Raw genomic sequence first — 18,982 nt, 5'->3', positions numbered from 1 at the left:
CCTGAACTGTACCTAATAACTGAGCTCCATCCCAGCCTGAGGTTGTTTCAGAGTGCCCCCCCAGGCCCCCCCTCCCCACCTTTAGGAAAATGAAAGGGAATGCGCTGCAGGGTGTATATGGCATCACACACCTGTAATTAATCTAACGAACTGCTGGTAATGTGACCCCCCCCCCAAAAAAAAAAACCTTCATAGGTCTACAGCTGAAATAACAATTATTTGGCAGTAAAATAAACGTCACCCCTTGTGGTGCCCCCAGACGTACAAGTGAATTACAACAAAGTACATTCATGGTGTGCGTGTATGGTGCTAGGACATTCCTGCTACATCATTTAAATAAAGGGCCCGGTGATAATTGATGCGCCAGGGGACTGTCAGAGGGGAGCATGGCACTCAAGAGATGAAAAGGCTCGGCAGCCTCCACGCCTCCTCCCCCCCCCTCGAAAAACCATGCAATTCCCATTAACCCTTCCGGGCAGCTGAAAGTCCTCTTCTAAGATCGGAAAAAATAAATTAAACTGAGTTCCATTGCTCTTTGCTGTTCAGTGGTTTGTTATGAGTTGTGCTGTCGTTTTTTTTTAAAGCGATTGTGTTGTTTTATAACTTTTCAGGTCTTCTGTTTCTCTTATATTTTATTTTGTTGCAAACCGCCCTGCGACTCGTGCAAAGGGCAGCATGCAAATGAAATCCATACATTTTGATTGAGTCTGCCGGAGTATGGCTTCCCGTTCCAAAAGAGCGGAGCTCAGGTTTTTTCTGGCCGGTTTCCACCTAGAATTCCAAATATTCAGAGGCGCTCAGAATGCGGGTGTGTGTGTGGGGGGGGGAAGGGAAGCATTGGGTGTGAGCTGGGGAAATACTGCTCTGTTGCTATTTCCAGTCTAATCGTAAAATCACTCGATTTCACACATTTTAACGACCTCCTTACAGAGCTGGCAGATGGGGATCTACTGGTAGATAGCAGAGTGCTTTGCAGCAGAGCAGCAAAGATCTTGGCTTCCCGCTGCTTAACAACAGCAGCAACAGAAAGCTTCCAATTAGGCTGCGAAGGCGAAGGGAGCTTCAGCTTAGGGGGGAAACCTGGAGTGGATTTATTGTGTGGGAGAGCAGTGAGCTGAGTTCTGGAACCGAAAACAAATTCCTGGACTGTGCATGCGCTCCGAGGCAACTTGCTCCTCATTCTAAGAGTATTTTCCCCACCTCTCCACTATTTTGCATCTGGTTTAGGCTTCTGGATTTTGGAGAGCGAATAAAAAGAAAGGAATAAAAGGAAAGCAGATGCCAGAAGTCTGTTCTGGAACTATTCCACTCCACTTCCGACAACAGTTGGCAAATTCATTTAACGTGATCCTGTGAATTGTGGGCATCCTACAATTCTGAGCATCACATGTCAGGACAGATTCTGAAATAAAGATGTGCTCTCCCAAGCCGACATTCCCAGCATGTTTGCACTTCTGTGTCTCAGTGACACGTATGCTGGCTTGGTTATGTCCGCAGAATAGTAAATGAAAGACCCTCAAGGACGTTCTCTATGGGGAGCTGGCTTCAGGCACCAGGCCTGTTGACAGATCAACTCTGTGTTACAAAGTAAAAGGTAAAGGTAAAGGGACCCCTGACCATTAGGTCCAGTTGTGGCCGACTCTGGGGTTGCGGCACTCATCTTGCTTTATTGGCTGAGGGAGCCAACGTATAGCTTCCAGGTCATGTGGCCAGCATGATTAAGCCGCTTCTGGTGAACCAGAGCAGCACATGGAAACGCCATTTACCTTCCCACTGGAGCGGTACCTATTTATCTACTTGCACTTTGATGTGCTTTCGGTTTCTACAGCCACAGCAGGCACTGCAACTTTCCAACAGCTTGACCTCACCCCAAAAGGCGAACTCCTCCGTTGTCTCCAGCGACAGATGAATGCCAACAACAACAACAACAACAACAACAACAACAACAACAAAATGATTAAGGATACAATCCTATATTTGGGAGTAAACCCACTGAATTTGGTGAGACACATTTCAGAATAAACATGGACCGTGCTGTTAAAGGAATGGGAGTTTAATAATGCTGGAACAGGGTACATTTAGCAGATTTTGGGGTTCAGAGCAGGGAACAAGATTCAGGAAGCCATATAGGAAATAAGATCATTCCCCCCTTTTCCATTCTCTTGGAACTTTTGTTCACCATGCTACACGCACTGTGTTTTTGAAAGTTTCTATTTCTTTTAACTAAGATAAAAAAATTTGCAGGTCTGGAGAGCTCACCAAACATGTGGTAACATTGTCACATTTTTGGTGTTGGCCCCATTATGTTTCCAAACTGTTTGGCAAGGGACTACCTATGCCCCATATTAGAGGAATAATGGTCATAATGCTCTATGGAACCACTATCTCTGGAGGCAGTATATCACTGAATACCAGTTGTTGAGAAGCAGCAACAGGAGCCAGGAGCCTTTCTGCCTTGCCTGTGGACTTCCCACAGTTTGTCATTTTGTGACATAGATCAGGTAAAAGGTAAACGACCCCCTGGACGGTTAAGTCCAGTCCTTAGTTGATCCAGCAGGGCTTTTCTTACATCCTTATTTTAGGCAGGCAGACAGGGTTGGGGAGCCAGTGGGGAGCCTCAGGCCTGCTTAGAGTTAGAAGGAAGACAGGAAAGGGCAGACTGAGCTCTGCTAAGGATTTTGGCTGCAGGAAAGAGCATTCAATACATTCTTTCTCTGCCCAGCACGCACACACAAAATTCTACATGTGCATGTCTAACAATTATTTAACCCTAAATCTTCTTTGTAAATAACTGTTTCAATGTTATCAAAAGAGAAGTTTGAACTATAGTAAATGGGTAATTACTACTGATAAAAGATGGAAGGCTGACAGTAGTTGGCTTCAAAGAACTTGTACCTCTCCAGTTACAAAGCCGATTAAAGACCATTGAGGCCACTGTGTGGGAATGTTTACAGTGGAATGTAATGCCATTTGAAATGCCCAGTTTTAAGTAAATTAGTACCAAAAAATTGGCTCTGTTTTAAAATCCAGTTGCCCATAAACTTTGGCCCAAATCATCCATCAACAAACACACAAGTCATTGACTCTGCCTGGGAAAGTTTGTGTGCTGCTGTTGACAGATATGTTATTTTAGGTCCAATTCCCATGTTTTAAGCTCAGGATGTACCTCTAAACTTTTCTATTGTGTGCCACATATCTAGTATAAGCTGCAGCATTTCACTTGGCAGGCTCAGCATTAATGCTGGATTACAACCCTCATAGCTTCCAGCCAGATCAGAGATCAGGACCAGATCCAGACCTTTAGAGGCCCTAAGCACAGAAAAGGTTGTGGTGCCCCCCATGTAATTCAAAATAAAAACAATACTAAATAAATAAAATGTAAAATAAAACTTTTTTTTAAAAAAACTAAAAACATAGATTTGTTGCAACACCCAACAGGATCTTATTTCCTTGCATTACTTTGATCTGCATTAGTTGGATGCCCCCTAGTTTAGGTGGGGAAAAGTAATAGAAAGAACAGAAAAATGGGGGAAGAGTCTAACAAAGGCCTGATTTTCCACATGATTTTTTTTTTTTTAAATAGCGAATGACAAATTATTAAAAGAAAAAGACCTCTCTTTTTTGTGACCCTGCTTTGCTGGTGCCCTAATGATGTGTTGAGATTGCCTATTAGGAAATCCAGTACTGTGAGGATTGATGACAGTTGGAGTCTGACAACTGAAGGGTCACAGACTAGTTAGCCATGCTCTAGACCAGCCTTTCTTAACCCTGGGTCCCAGATATTGTTGGATTACAAATCCCATCATCCCTAGCTAGCGGGACCCAGTGGTCAGGGATGATGGGACTTGTAGTCTAACCACATCTAGGAACCCAGGGTTGGGAAAGGCTGCTCTACACACACACACACACACACACACACACACACACACACACACACACACAACTCACCACTGTGGTGGTGGAGGGAAACAATGCATGTAACTTTTAGATTTGACCCTCAGCCTAGTCTAACATCAACATTCAGTAACACAGTTTCAGAGAACGATACAAAAATACCCAGACCACTTCAAGCTGCATCCATCCTATAAACAGAGAAAGATTTGGATCCCAAAGCAAGCAAGCCTGAAAGTATTCAGTTACCTGACCTTTGAAGGGAACTTGGAAATGCAGGCTACTGAACCATTTCAGACTTGCATGTTTTTGGATTCTCATTTTCTCTGATGAAGACCTGGATGCAACTTGAGACTGCTGGGGCTTTTCATATGATTTTCTCCATCACGTGTGGTTTGGCACTCAGTTACTGACTACTGATTTTCTGCTCTGTGTCTCAGTAGAGTGCAACCCTCCTGCTGGATTGCATTATGTGTCTAATATAGTGTAGTGTGGGGCACAGATAAATGTATTAAGCAGCACTAGTATTGTGTAGGCAGCCACAAAAATATTTGACCTTTCCCTAAACATGAACGCACAATACAAGCTTTACTGGAGCAAAGGAAAATGAATATGCACTGAAGTGGCTACAAACAGTTGCTATTGTGTCTATAAAGGAGAAATGGAAGGGAAGTTTTGGGAAGGGACCTTGACTCGGTGGCAAAGCATATTTTGCATGCAGAAAGTCTAGTTAAAAGGATGAGGGAACCTTTGATGGGAAATACCTCTGCCTCTGCCTTGGGCCCTGGATGGCTACGCCAATCAGAGTACACCCAGGGTAGCCAAAATGGTGTCCTCTAGATGTTGTTGGACTCCTAACTCCCATCAACTCCAGCCAGCATGGTCTGTGGTTAGGGACGATGGGAGTTGCAGTCCATCAACACCTGGAGGGTGCAATGTTGGTTAGACAATCAGAGTAGATACCAAAGAGTTTGACCTGGTATGAGATAGCTCCTCGGGTTCCTATCAATAAGGGTTTGGTTTATTTTTCTATTCACATAAAATTGAGGTAGGGGTCAGTAACCAGCATACCATGGACCAAATCAGCACCCCTCCCACTTTTTTTGTCAAAGTAGCCAATTGGCAAGACTAATTGCTGATCAAGGTGTTGGATATCACACAATACATGTCTGTAAATATTGGTAATAATATTTTCTAAGGTGCTCACATATTACTTTTGATTATACTTATTTTTGAGCTGCATTGTGTACAGTGTCACAAAATGGGAGCATTTTTTTTAAAAAAGGGAGACCATGTTTTGAAAATCAAAATTTCATGCCGCTGGATTGTTTCTTGAGAGATGTAGCAAAAAACGATAGTGATGGATGAGCTACCTAAGAGCCAGAGTAATGTGGTGATTTTATAGCCGTATTCTTTAGGAGTTAATGTAGTTAGATGTTCATCTAAGAGATTATGAATTGGAGAGAGGGGATGTTTTCACAGGCCAAAAGTGGTTTCTGGAGAGCAGCATAAAAGCCACGTGGAATAAGCCATAAGAGCTCATAATTTCGCCATAAGTGCACAGTCAAAGATAGAGCAACATGTTTTATTCTGTTAAAAATGGACAGTGCATGTCAGCTGCAAGGAGCTGTTTTTAAGAGCTGTGCTAACATAATAATAGCATTTTAGAGGGAGAAAAGGTTACATGGCACATAAAGGCCCTCACAGCTGCCTAACAAGTAGTCTTCAGAATACTCACAATTCCCAGGTTCAAGTCATTAATGCAATTTTACATTCCACTTCAAGCGTGAGGGACTGTGCAGTTCACAAACTGTTCAAGTGTGTGTACATGTGCCGGAGTGTATTTATTCTCAGATTAATGCGCCTAGCATGGTTGAAGAGCAGCTAGCCCCCCCCCAAGAGATGGGAATGGAAACAAACACACACAAAGCAATGCCCCCTTTTTCTCCATGCAGCAGTTTGGTTCAAGTATCCAAGTGTGTTTCAAAAGCACACCAATCTGAGCAACAAGGACATCTCACTGGATTGTGTCACTTCTAAGGTGTACACTCCTGCAGTAATAATCACGAATGCAGTGAAACGGATCACAGGTATGCCATCCTTGGGACCCCCCGAAAACTAACTAAACCTATTGTTGTCTGAAAATGGGTGTGTACAGTGCAGCTGATTTGAATGCTGAATGGGACACAGCAGTGGGCAGCCTGAGTTAGTTCTATCAGACCTGGGTGCCTGCCCAGAAACCCTAGAGTGAGAGACTAGGGTGATGTCAGCCAGCAGGTTCAAGGAACCCTATTTGTTGTGAGATTTGGGGGTTGATCTGTGAGTTTGTTTGGACCTTGGGTAAGAGCCATGGTAGATGCAGTGGCGTAGCGTGGGTTCTCAGCACCCGGGGCAAGGCAAGTAATTTGCGCCCCCTAACCCGAAGGCTGGCGCGGGGAGAAGGTCTCTCCGCCCCACCGCCAGGCTTCGGAGCAGCCATCCGAAAGCTGGCGGTGGGAGGAGGTCTCTCCGCCCCACCGCCAGCCTTCGGAGGAGGTCCGAGGACAGTGGGGTTCCTGCTTCCTCGAGGAGGGCCGGCCAAACGCGCCCCCCCCAAATGTTGCGCCCGGTGCGGCCGGCACCCCTGGCACCCCCCACACTACGCCACTGGGTAGATGGGTGGAAGCTGAGGCATGCTGAGTGGTGAATTGTGTCAGAAGAAGGCATTTGTATCTGTGTTTATTTATTATTGGTTTGTATTAATGGTTTTATTGTGTGTTTTTGTAACATTTTTCTGTTTTTCTAGTTTGCTGCACACCACTTCTGTCTGTCTGTCTGTCTATCTACCGGTATAAAAATTGCTGAAATAGAAAATGGCATCTAATCTATATTTCTTGTTCTCATGTCTACACGGGAAGGGCTAGTTATTTTAACCCCCTCTCAATGGGAACCCCCTACCCCAAATTAAAATATCTTCCTTTTAGATAGAAATCAAACTCCCAATTAAATTACAGATAGGTAGCCGTGTTGGTCTGCCATAGTCAAAATAAAAAAATTCCTTCCAGTAGCACCTTAAAGACCAACTAAGTTAGTTCTTGGTATGAGCTTTCGTGTGCATGCACACTTCTTCACTTCTTCTTCGTGTGCATGCACACGAAAGCTCATACCAAGAACTAACTTAGTTGGTCTTTAAGGTGCTACTGGAAGGAATTTCCCAATTAAATAGTCATGTGGTTTTGTTCCACCTGCTTAGGATAATCCAGATAACAAAGAACAGATTTAGCCAACAAGAAATTAGAAATGCTAGAACCGTTTTCCAGCGATTAGTTTACACAGACTACAGACTACAGCTGAGGAAACTAGGTGAAGCATCTTTACTTTCATCAATGAAGAATCAAAGGAGAGAAGACTAGATGCAGACATCATGTTTCAAACATTCAGCCAAAGAACTATAACCATATAATTGAGCGTGGGGAGCACATGACATTTTCCAACTTGAGATCTGCATTCCCTTCTGGAGGTCACCTGCCAATGGTGGGTGGGGCCCCGAGGCAAAAGTGGATGGAGCAACAGGTGTAACTCTTCCTTCTGTAGGGTAGGTTGCATTTCAGTCAGAGGTTTCTACTGAGCAAGACTGGCTAGGGGTTGTGGCCCAGGGAGAGTTCAAAGGACCAGACAGAAAGGCCAGGAAGCTTGCATTTGCTCCTTGGTCCTGAGGTTCCCCACCTCTGATAGAAACCTCATCTGTACTCTTCAGTTGGTTTCCATTGGCTAGACTGCTCCTAATTTGTACCTAGCAACTGAGCCTTCAGAAGTATATATCTGGAGAAGGAAATGGCAACTGACTTCATTGTGGGGGAACCCTACAGTTTTGCAAAATTTATAGGATGAGGGAGTATGAGAAAAAGACATAATTTGTCACCTAAATGTGTTTTCTGGGTGTTATTGTTACCCTCTGCTCTCTGGGTGATAGTTCAACATTTTTTGAAGCTAAGTTTTCCAGCACTCTTGGATAGGAAGTTGGTCAAGCTGTTTGCTCTCCTGAACGCTTAACTTTTTGATGGATTTTGGAAAAGTATGTAATTCAGTCACTCTCTAATGAATCTCTCTTCAAGCTCTCCCACTCAAGGTGCCCCAAGAGGAGAGCATCCCCATCTGGGGCATCCCCTGTCCCAGGTCAAGGGAAAACCCAGGAGAGGCTGAAAGGGTTATCAAGTAGCAACCGTGTGTCAATAGCGCCATTGTTCCTCTGTTCGATTCATCCCATCTGTCATTCAATGGAAACCCTACCTCCCATTCTTACATTATTAAAAGACATTCTCAAAAGATCCCTTTACAGCCCTCAGAATTATCTTTTCAATGCCCCCAAAGCGATCCCAGAGTGTTATCTTGAAAGCATCTGAGCTGCTTAGCCCGTCTTTAGATGCTTTGCAAAGAGTTACCTGTGTCTAGTCAATGGCCATGAAGGAAAATGGGGTGTTTAACGTGCTGTTCTGGCAGCCTGTTCGGAAGGAGACCAGGTGTATTCTGCTCTTGGCATAAATTTCACTTCCTTCTCCTCCTGGGTTACAACAGCTGCTTCTCTGATGAGCTCCAGGTGGCAAATCTTGATAGGCCTGGTACCAACCTGTTAATATCCAAATGAAAGAATAAACCTCTTTACTGACACCCCCCTTCTTTTTCTTTTTAATTAAGCTTTAAACTGGGGCAAAAGGCCTTACAGAGCACTAGGCTCTGTGTTAATAATGCTGACTTTAATTATAGACAGAGGCATATCTACAACAATCCCTCACACCCTTGGCAAGGTCGTCGTCCCCGGTGTCTCTTGTGTCCTTGGCAAAGAGTTGTGGTACTTACTTTTGAGGAGACATGCACAGGACTACACTTTAAATCACAGCAGCTGCCCCTGTTTAATTTGCTGCTCAGCCCACAGAAAAGGGAACTTTTGGAGTGTTGGATTTGAAATGGTTTCATTTTTAAGGCTGTTCACTTAGGCAGCTATCATTCTTACATTGTTTGGCATCTGAAATAAGAGGCAGTAGGGTTGCTGTGTGTGACGCTGACTGGCTGTAGTGAAGAAAAAGAATAATGATTCTGTATACCTGTTTAAAGGCATCAGTTTATTTATTGTTCTCTCCTAGGCCTGAACTCTAGAGGATGTTGAGCCCAGAGCTCTTTTTTTCCTTAACAGTTTTGTGGGCTGCCCTTAATGTTGGCTCTCTTGCATGCAGTTTAAAGGAGAGGTTAATGGCCGTGATTGCAGAGGAGCTCTCCTTCCCCATGGAGGTGAGAGACAACTTTGCCTTTTGTGATGTGTTCCATTGGCCAGTCTTTCAAAGGGTTAGGGTGTGTCACTGCAGCTGCTGCATCAAACAGATTAAGTTAATATGAACTTCAAAACTAGCCCTGTCCCTCCTGTTCACAAAACACTTCAAACACAGCAAGGCATGTCATCTCCCAGATGATTGAGGCTAATCCACTTAATCTGCCCCCCTCCATCTGAATGCAAACTACTGGGACATACCCAATTACATCTCTTCAGTCAAAACAAACTCTTCATTCCAAATACTTCAGTCAGTTTTTAATAAGCTTTCCAGCTCTTTGCAAGTATCAGCCAAGCTTCCTAACCCACAAAAATAGCTCTGGGAACACTGCAGGAGATGGGGCGGGTACACTCATTTCTGGCAGAGTGCCATCAGCCCTGGTCCATTTAAAAAATATTAGGCCACTTCCCTTCAGAGTTTCTACATGTACTTAAGAGCAGCAGTAATGGAACCAGGGTCATCTGTTGGTGAAATGATTATTTTGTCCTCAGTGTCCCACAGATGCACCTGAGGTTTGAACACTCCGCCTTGCCTTCATTATTTTAGACAGAGTTGCACAGATATGTAATTAAGGAGGGAAATATGTCCAGCCCTGTCTAGCAGCAAAACAGAAGCAGACGTGCAAATATCTCATTTTGTAATACACGCAGGATTGTCTGGACTCAGTTTAGTGAAGAATTAACTGTTTTGTACTGCAGCCTGAACAACTGACTAACAGCGCTCTGAAAGTTGATATTTCAAGTTCCCTCGGGTATTGGCCCAGCTGTAGGTTGACTGCATGGTCTTGATGTGAGCAATACTCCACCAGGCTTACTTCTGCTCTGTGTTAGGGCCGGCCTTACCATTAGGCAAAGTGAGGCAATTGCCTCAAGCACCTGGCATGTGGAGCAGCAGATTAGCACCCACAGCGCCTGCTGCTTGCCTGCACTGGCTTGGCTGGCCCTGCCACTGCCTGGCAACACCCTCCCTCCCCTCTCCCCATTTCTTACTCTAGGAAGATAAAAGGGGGTCCTTCCTTGGAGACAGAAGAGTTCTAAGCTGGATAGCCATGAGACTGCCTGCATCATGCTGCCTGGCCTTTCCCAAAGCAAGAGAGGGACATGGTGGGAAGCTAAAGCAATGGCATACAAAGTAATGGTAGTAAGTCGAGGGAAGCTGCCACCATTGCCGTGGAGAGTATTAGCTGTGAGGGTACGAGTAGTGGTGTGATCTCTTGCATTGACCCTGCTCTGTGCTTTCCAGCCTTTTTCACTTGCTCCTGTTCCCAGATCCTGGTTCTTGGCCTTTACTCTGGTTCTCCCTAGTACCTGCTGCCACGTTTTGATTGTCTGCCTCATTTCAACTGTCTCCTGACCTTGGCACTACCTCTGTATGCACTCAGGTTCTTCATGTGAGCTTCCTATAGGCATCTGGCTGGCCACTGTGAGAACAAATTGCTGGACTAAATGGGACTTTGGCCTAATGTAGAAGAACTCTTATGCCCCTCCCTGATCTAAAGCATTTTGCAACCATGAGATAAGATAATTCCCCTGTGCTGGTGATCCATGTTTTTTTTTAGTAAGTTTATCATAAATCAGTATTGCCACCACATGCTATAGCCTATAGTAGACTGCATCTTGACTCCTTCAGAATGGTAATAGTAGGTTCGTTCTTAGCTGTGAAGGAACAACTTGTGATGGCAAAATAGTTGTTTCTATCAGTTGCAAGTCCTACACAACACCCCCAAGAATTTTGACAGTGATCTCTATTGCAACGTCTATGTTATTTTGGTATCTTGATACTTTAATGTCTTTAACCCATTTCTGCTACCACTAGATACTTGTTTTACATAAAAACATATCATCTTAAATTCTCCTTTTGATAATTGTTTTGCATCTTCTTCCCCTTCTGTTTATTTAGCCCTGACACCTGGCTTTTTATTTGAGTTGATGATATGCCTCTCTCTTCCATGTCTGTTAAGAATCCGGAAACTTTTTTTATATGAAAAAAATCCCAATTGATCCCTTAATGATCACATCAGAAACATCAATGAGGGAACCTTTCATAATATGTCTTCCTGATCCCACAATTGTCCCACCTAGCAAATCTCCCTTTGATTTCAAAGGAAGTACTGAAGTCTAACAACTGCAGGATTATTATCAGTTGGCTTGTTTCCTCTGAGACTGAAGCTAGTGTTTTACTTGAAACTAGTTACTGAAAGTACTTCTAGAGAAGTTTGTCTGTCCTCCAACACCATTTAAAGTTAATTGGCTGGCATTGTAAATGAGAAAGCAGCCCTACAATAAGGGTCCAACACCATGAGATAATATACTGTGTATCAATGAATGATTTACTGGAAGGAAAAGAGGTCTCTGCTGAATCAGCAGACAATGGGTTTGTGAATATCATGTTAGTAGACACTAGTAGTGGAATGGGCATGGCACCAGTTACAACCATGCTATCCAAAGGGCTCTTTTGCCCCAACTGAGTTCTAAGGTGACCAATATTATATAGCACCTTGGCCAGTGTTACCTGCTGCTTAGTCAGATCTGTCCTGTACAATACAATTGGTCTACCCTACCGTGGGTCATTGATACACAACTGAAGGTTTTAGGCATTTATATTGCATTACACCCAGGGCCAGGGGACATGGGTGGCACTGTGGGTTAAACCACAGAGCCTAGGACTTGCCGATCAGAAGGTTGGCGGTTCAAATCCCCGTGACGGGGTGAGCTACTGTTGCTTGGTCCCTGCTCCTGCCAACATAGCAGTTTGAAAGCACGTCAAAGTGCAAGTAGATAAATAGGTACTGCTCTGGCGGGAAGGTAAACGGCGTTTCTGTGCGCTGCTCTGGTTCACCAGAAGTGGCTTAGTCATGCTGGCCACATGACCCAGAAGCTGTACACTGGCTCCCTTGGCTAGTAAAGTGAGATGAGCGCCGCAACCCCAGAGTTGGTCACGACTGGACCAAATGATCAGGGGTCCCTTTACCTTTACCTTTACACCCAGGGCCAGCCCACCTATATGGCAAGGTGAGGCAACTGCCTCAGATGGCAATATTCACTGGGGTCCCAATGTAGATCTCCCCGCCTCCCGCTGTTTTCTGATGTAGATCTTCACTCACCCCCTTCTTCCCTGGCACAGAGGTAGGAGTCTCCACTTTGTGGCTCTGCTCCAGTGCCAAAATGTATTGGGCCAAACCTGATTGCACCTATGGTGGTGCATCTTCAACGCAGTTCAGACCAGCTGGTATGACATCACAGAACATTCACAAACATTCCAGTTGCTCAACAAGCAAGGTTTAAGTTCCTATGTGGGCAGGGAATGTTGTCCATTAGGCTGTGACTAAAGCCTTATGCTTTGTGGGGCAGCTTGAGAACAGAGAAAAGACTCCAGGAGGAAGGGGAGCTACAGGATAGGGAGCCCCAGAGACAAGGTGAATTAGACTAAGAGGAATTTGAAGGAAGCTTTTCTTGAGGAATGCAGCAGAGAAGACAACAAACTGAAGAAAGCGGGGATTAATAAGAGGAGGGACTCTGAATAAATATCTAAGTAAAAGGGAGCTGTATGAGATCTCTACTATCACTGTCACATTGTGACCTGGCAGCCCAAAGGAGCCATCACCCAGGAGCTAGGAGTGGGGTGGGCAGAATCAGCTTCACATATTAATTTGCAGTGACCAGATAATTCTATGACTCTACGCTTGTTGTCCTTTGGCACAGTGCTAGGCCCTTGGACCATGTGCAACATGCAGAAAATGAAATACAAAACTTACCTTTGCAAGCCACTTCTGTTCTCAGACCAGATGTTTGTCTGGTCCCTGCTCTAGCAAAGCTATAGAGCTGCAGATTTTCAGATGGTTTCATTCTGATAGAGGATCCACAACCATAGTATGAATTCATGTCTCTCCCCCCTCTATAGTTACGGTGTATTTAGAGAAGTTACCATCATTCTTTAGGTTTTGTTTTTTTTCTTCTGTAACAACAACCAGCTCACCTAGCCCTGAAATATTTGAAAATCAATGGACTGCTAAATGTATTTATTTAAAATCATTTTACCGACTTTCATTAAAAAATAATACCAGGGTGGTTCACAACAGAGAAATAAATGTCTAAAACCAGTACTGATGACTTTTCTCTGCTTCCACAGTTGGACACAGCAATGCTTCTCAATACAGTTGCTAGAAACCACAGAAGGGGAGAGTGGTTTTGTGTTCAAATCTTCCTAGTGGGTTTCCCAGAGGTATCTGGTCAGCCACTGTGAGAACAGGATGCTGGACAAGTCACTGGCTTCATCCAGCAAAGACTCTTGTTAAGTTTCCTTCATTGCAGGGGCTTGGACTCAGTGACCCTTTTTTATGTGGGCTTCCCCTAGGAGTGGTGTCCAAACTGTTTTCAAAGAGGGCCAGATTTGATGAAGGGCCAACCAAAGTTGTTAACCTTTTTTTTTGGATTGAAGTTATTGAGCTTTTTTTAGGGTTGAGGTCGTTGAGGATTTTTAAAAGGATTTTACCCCAGGAAATAAACTGCCACAGGGGCTGGATTAAACTGACCGGCGGGCCGAATTAGGCCCTGAAATGGACTTTGGACATGCCTGCCTAGGTGTTGGGCACTGTGGTCTGACCCAGCAGGACTCTTATGATCCGATGCTTAAGTTCTGATGATTTTACAACTATACTGTGGGAAATAGTAGAGGATTTTATCTAACTTTTTAAGCCATTTCAAGTCTTTTGAATGTTGGGGTTTTTGGTTTTTTTTCCTTTCATGAGTGAAATAAATATGTGAGAACATGACTGCGGAGTCTACTTTAGGTATAAAAACCAGACCTCTGGTGACAGCTGTTGACAGCCTTCATAAAGTAGATACAGTTTGCTTCTCTCTTTTTTTATTCCTAGACAGTGACATCATAAAGGCCAGAGAAGACTATGACAGCAGATTATACTTTCAAAACTGGTTTGGCTTGAATGGGGGTAATATCAGCTCTGAAGTATTTGTTATGGGCATGAATAGCACAGGGAGACAAGAGCTGCAGCAGAACATCATGTGAGCATAAAGTAACTTCGAGTGACAGTTTGGAATGCTAGTCAAAGGGTACAAATCAATAGAATATCTGGTACAAAGTGTTTCCTAGTGGGAGAAGTTAGAATTAGATTACAAAAGTGGCAAAGCTAGATGCAGACTAGATAAGTGTGTAAATCACAATGCAATAAGCTAGATCTTTGAACATCCTCTCTCCAGTGATTGATGAGTGATTAGAAAAATAACAATAAATGATTTCAGATTTGGAAATGGTTCTCAAAAAGTAATACATTTTTTGTTCCAAGTATGTGCACCGTTTGGTGGCTATGAGTGCTTATTCTTAATATCCACCAGATGGTGCCACTAATCAGCAGAAGTCCTTTGTGTATGTGTATGTGTGCTTGTGTGTGGTGTGTGTGTGTTTTAAAAGCATCTCAGCTCAAGAGCTACGTTTCCAGTTAGGCTATCTTTGCAAAGCTCATCAGATATAAGGAACATTACAGGTTTCAGTCCTTCTCTGACCGTGGAACACATATGCTATTACATGCAAACAAAAGCTTTTGTTTGATATGCTCTTTGCTCACATTAGGCAAGTTAATAGCTGCTCCTCATTTATGCAGGACAAAAACCATAAAATGGGACTTTCAGCCTCTGAAATAAAATCATACAATTGTAGAGTTGGGAGGGACCCCAAGGGTAATCTATTCCAACCCGCTGCAATGTAGGAATCTCAACTAGATCATACATGACAGATGGCCATCCAAATACTACATTATTCTACATACCAAATTATTCTACCTCCCACCCATGTGAAGCAGTGTTATAAAATGACATTATATTAACTCTAATGAGCACAGTTTGCTGCCCCACCACAAATTAAATAACAGTTGCCTTTTAATTTAGGGCAAGCTTTTAGAAATGTCTGTTACAACACTCAATTGGATCATTTCAGGGGGGAGCTGGTTGTGTGGCAGCTGCCTTGAAGACAGAAGAAAAGGAAACACTAGACTGGGAAGTTCCCAATCTTATTTTATTTTTTCCCCCTTCTGCATACAGAGCAGACCTCCCTGTACCTACTCTCCTCTAAAATAATCCGACGGGGAACCCTAGGAATGGGCCTGTAATATCAATTAGGATATAGAAAAGAATGAAATGCTGGAAAGGCAGGAAGTGTGTTCAGAAAAATGGGTGAGTTTTCCAATCTGAAATCTGGATTGAAGACAGAGCTATGGTCACTCACAAAAGGGCTTTCTGCTAGCCCAGTGGTATCAACCCTCCAGTCAATGTCTTAAATACAGAGCTTGGGGAATAAATTGTGTCTGTGTTTAAAGCAAAGGTTGGAAAAGTTGAACTGAATTGTGCTAGTGTCCCTACTCCTCACTTCTGCCAAATTGCCTTATATGCCAGAAAAGTAGACCTCCACAGGTGACCTTGTATGCTGAGGTTAATGTTAGGTATGTGTTCCTAAGAACTTCTTAAATGTATTTTATTTTTTCTGAACAAGAAGGAATGTCTTGTGGCACCTTAAAGAGCAACAAATTGTATAATAGCAGAAGTCTTGGTGAGGGGTTTGTGTAGATAGTGAGGTCAGAAGAAAATTAACTGCATACGGTGCTGACTGGCAATTGCATCATTAATACTGAATGTTCACAAAAGCAATTCACAATAAGCATAGCGACTTCTATTTTAATCTCCAACCTGTGACATAATCACTCATCTACTGTGTTTTTCATTTGAATGACGTACTCTCAGTGACTGTGCTTAATGCTTCATGTGTCATGCTTAACGACATCACCAGGACCCACCCCTGTGACATCACCAGGGACCATCTCTAGCTCTCAGGTTTGGGCCTAAAATCTCAAGATCTGGGATGCTCCTGACCTGGCAGCCCTAATTAGAATGCATCTGGTTCGGATCTGACCCACGATAACCAGCTGTGTCTTCAGCATGGTCTGCTTATATTATCTTTCTCTCTGGCTTCTCTGAACCCATGTCCTTTTTCAGATGATAATCAGTATGGTATACATCAGGGCTGAGCAACCTCTGGTCTTCCAGATCTTGTTGGGCTACAGTTCCCACCATCCCTGACTATTGGCTATGTTGGCTGGGGTTGATAGGAGACGGGAGTTCAATAACATCTGGATGGTCATCGTTTGCCCACCCCTAGTATAGGATATACAATATTATTAATGAATATGCCTTTGAGAGTGTAGTTTCCTTTGAACTTGTTGCATGTGCTCACTAATAATGGTAATTTTTCTCACCGTAGCCCAAGTTTACCCCACTTAGCTGATTTTCTAAGAAATCAAAGAAAGCTCTGTTTACTATCAAACTTGCAGGGACTGCAAGCCAACTTCCCAGTTGCGTGTTGTGAGGGGCATTTCTAAAAGCTTGCCCTAAATTAAAAGGCAACTGTTATTTAATTTGGAAAACCCAAAATTTTGTCATTTTTTAACTAAAAAAGCATACACTGGTAGCTTATTTGAAGCCTTTTATTTTCATGTTGCACTAGGAACAAAACATTCTGCCAAAAATCCATCCTCTAGCTAACAGCACTCTGTGCCAACTGCTCTGGTTTGCCTATAAAAGAGGCACAGTGTGTGTCTTCCCCCTGAAAAATATATAGTGCTCACAGATTTTAATGACTCAGTGAGAAATTGTCATTAACTTACTCCAGAACCCTCTAGATATCAGGGTTTGTTCGCCCGAGCTTTTCAATCATGGACTTTTAACATACACAATTTGTTTACTGTGCTGTTCCTCCCTCTCAGATGTTTCCACTGAGTCTGCTCTTTCATACTTTTGTTCATTTGATTAGTTTCCATAGTGACACTCGTTTGTGAAGTTTAGAGTTCCCTCCTAGCAGGTTCTCATAAATGCCAGTTACTGATCACCGGGGCTTGTGTGCCAGGTTAACGAGACAAAGTCAGCCTTATTTTCAACACTTTTCATTGTATGTGAATGTCTGTGTCTTTATTTCACTTTGCATTCGTTTGAGAAGGTTCTTTAGCCTTTGAGAGCCATTCCTTTTCTGAGGCAGTTTTGATGGATAGAATCCTAACTGGATTTCAGCTGCTGAGGCTGTTGAACTGGGCGCTGTTACATAAACTGAAGGAATTTCTCTTTAACCTCTGCTGCATTCTAAAGGGCACTTTCCTTTAACTCAAGTGCAAAATAAGTGGTTTCTCTTCTGTTACTTTTCTTCGGAATTGAACAGCAGCTAAAGAGTTCTCTGTGCACAGACAACATCAATATAACTTGATGGTTTGGAAACTGTAACAAATTATGGACAGTTATGTGCATCAGAACATACCTATCCATACTGCATTGCTTTGAAAGGGATAGTAACATATGAAGAACCTGCTAAATCATGTCAATTGCCCATCTTGTCCAGCATCCTATTCTTACAGTGGCTGAACAGTTGCCTCTGGGAAACCAACAAGCAGGATCCAAGCCCAAGAACACGCTCCCCACTTGTAGTGTCCAGCAACTGGATCCACATTCTGATCTGCATTTGAGTGATCTGCATCCCTATCTCTGTTCCCATATAACTAGTTAAGTGGTAACATCTTATTTGCACAGTTGGGTTGGGTCCTGAGAGCATGGAAATGTTTTTTTCTCCTGGAGTGTATATTTATTCTCCTGCCAACCTAGCAGTTCGAAAGCACATCAAAGTGCAAGTAGATAAATAGGTACTGCTCTGGCGGGAAGGTAAACGGTATTTCCGTGCGCTGCTCTGGTTCGCCAGAAGCGGCTTAGTCATGCTGGCCACATGACCCGGAAGCTGTAAGCCAGCTCCCTCGGCCAATAAAGCGAGATGAGCGCTGCAACCTCAGAGTCATCTGCAACTGGACCTAATGGTCAGGGGTCCCTTTGCAGTGGTACCTCGGGTTAAGTACTTAATTCGTTCCGGAGGTCCGTTCTTAACCTGAAACTGTTCTTAACCTGAAGCACCACTTTAGCTAATGGGGCCTCCCGCTGCCGCTGCGCCGCGGGAGCAAGATTTCTGTTCTCATCCTGAAGCAAAGTTCTTAACCCGAGGTACTATTTCTGGGTTAGCAGAGTCTGTAACCTGAAGCATATGTAACCTGAAGCCTATGTAACCTGAGGTACCACTGTACCTTTATATATTTATTGTAATACTAGGGACTGCACACCTGTGTGCTTTGCTTGCCAACCCCTGCCATTTTCCTCACACTAACCCCCTGCAGCTTCCCCTTTCCACCCCATGCAACTACTAAGATGACCTTTTATCTTCCCAACCCAGTAACTGAAGCTATTTCTCTCTTCTATCCTTCACCCCTGGTTTTACCATCACCCCCATGTCCATGCCTCTTCCCTCCTTTTGTGCAACCCTCTGCACACAAACCACCTCCATGCTAAACTCACATGACTCAGGACCTCATTACCTTAAGGACTGCATCTCCCCATATGAACCAACCCAGACCCTGTGCTTTCCCCCCAAGGCACTTCTCTGTGTCCCCACTTCCCAAAAGGTTCAAAGGGTGACAACATGAGAATGGGCCTTTTCTGTGGTGGCTCTCCATTTGTGGAATGCTCTCCCCAAAGAGGCTCACTTGGCCCCATCATTACATGTCTTTAGATGCCAGATGGAAACATTCCTCTTTACCCAGGCCCTCAGCCACTAAACAACTATGGCCTTTTAAACATGGGGGGACCTGTTATTATGACTTTTTTCTGTGATTGTGTTATTGTCTTTTATTTTTATTTTATTGTCCTTTATTTTTATGTTAATTATGTAAAAGACAATATATATATATATATATATAT

The 18,982-nt window shown here is 43.6% G+C and overlaps 1 protein-coding gene and 1 long non-coding RNA gene across 3 annotated transcripts in view; one reads left to right on the top strand and one right to left on the bottom strand.

Moving 5' to 3' along the window:
* LOC309515659 overlaps positions 1-12,413 on the bottom strand; it is a 34,076-nt gene extending 21,663 nt beyond the window's left edge. For both annotated transcript variants that reach the window (XR_014212602.1, XR_014212603.1), the window contains exons 1-2: positions 12,298-12,413; positions 8,313-8,497 (exon numbers count right to left, since the gene is read on the bottom strand). This is a non-coding gene — a long non-coding RNA (uncharacterized lncRNA). The remainder of the gene's footprint in view (positions 1-8,312; positions 8,498-12,297) is intronic.
* The window catches only part of NEBL (nebulette), a 174,279-nt gene that overhangs the window by 13,048 nt on the left and 142,249 nt on the right, over positions 1-18,982 (top strand). The gene's annotated exons all lie outside the window — the stretch shown is intronic.

This window comes from Podarcis vaucheri, assembly GCF_965113315.1.
Source record: "Podarcis vaucheri genome assembly, chromosome: 12".
Taxonomy (NCBI): Eukaryota; Metazoa; Chordata; class Lepidosauria; order Squamata; family Lacertidae; genus Podarcis; species Podarcis vaucheri.
Note: the sequence above shows the minus strand (reverse complement) of the source record. Positions and strands in the feature narration are given on the sequence as shown.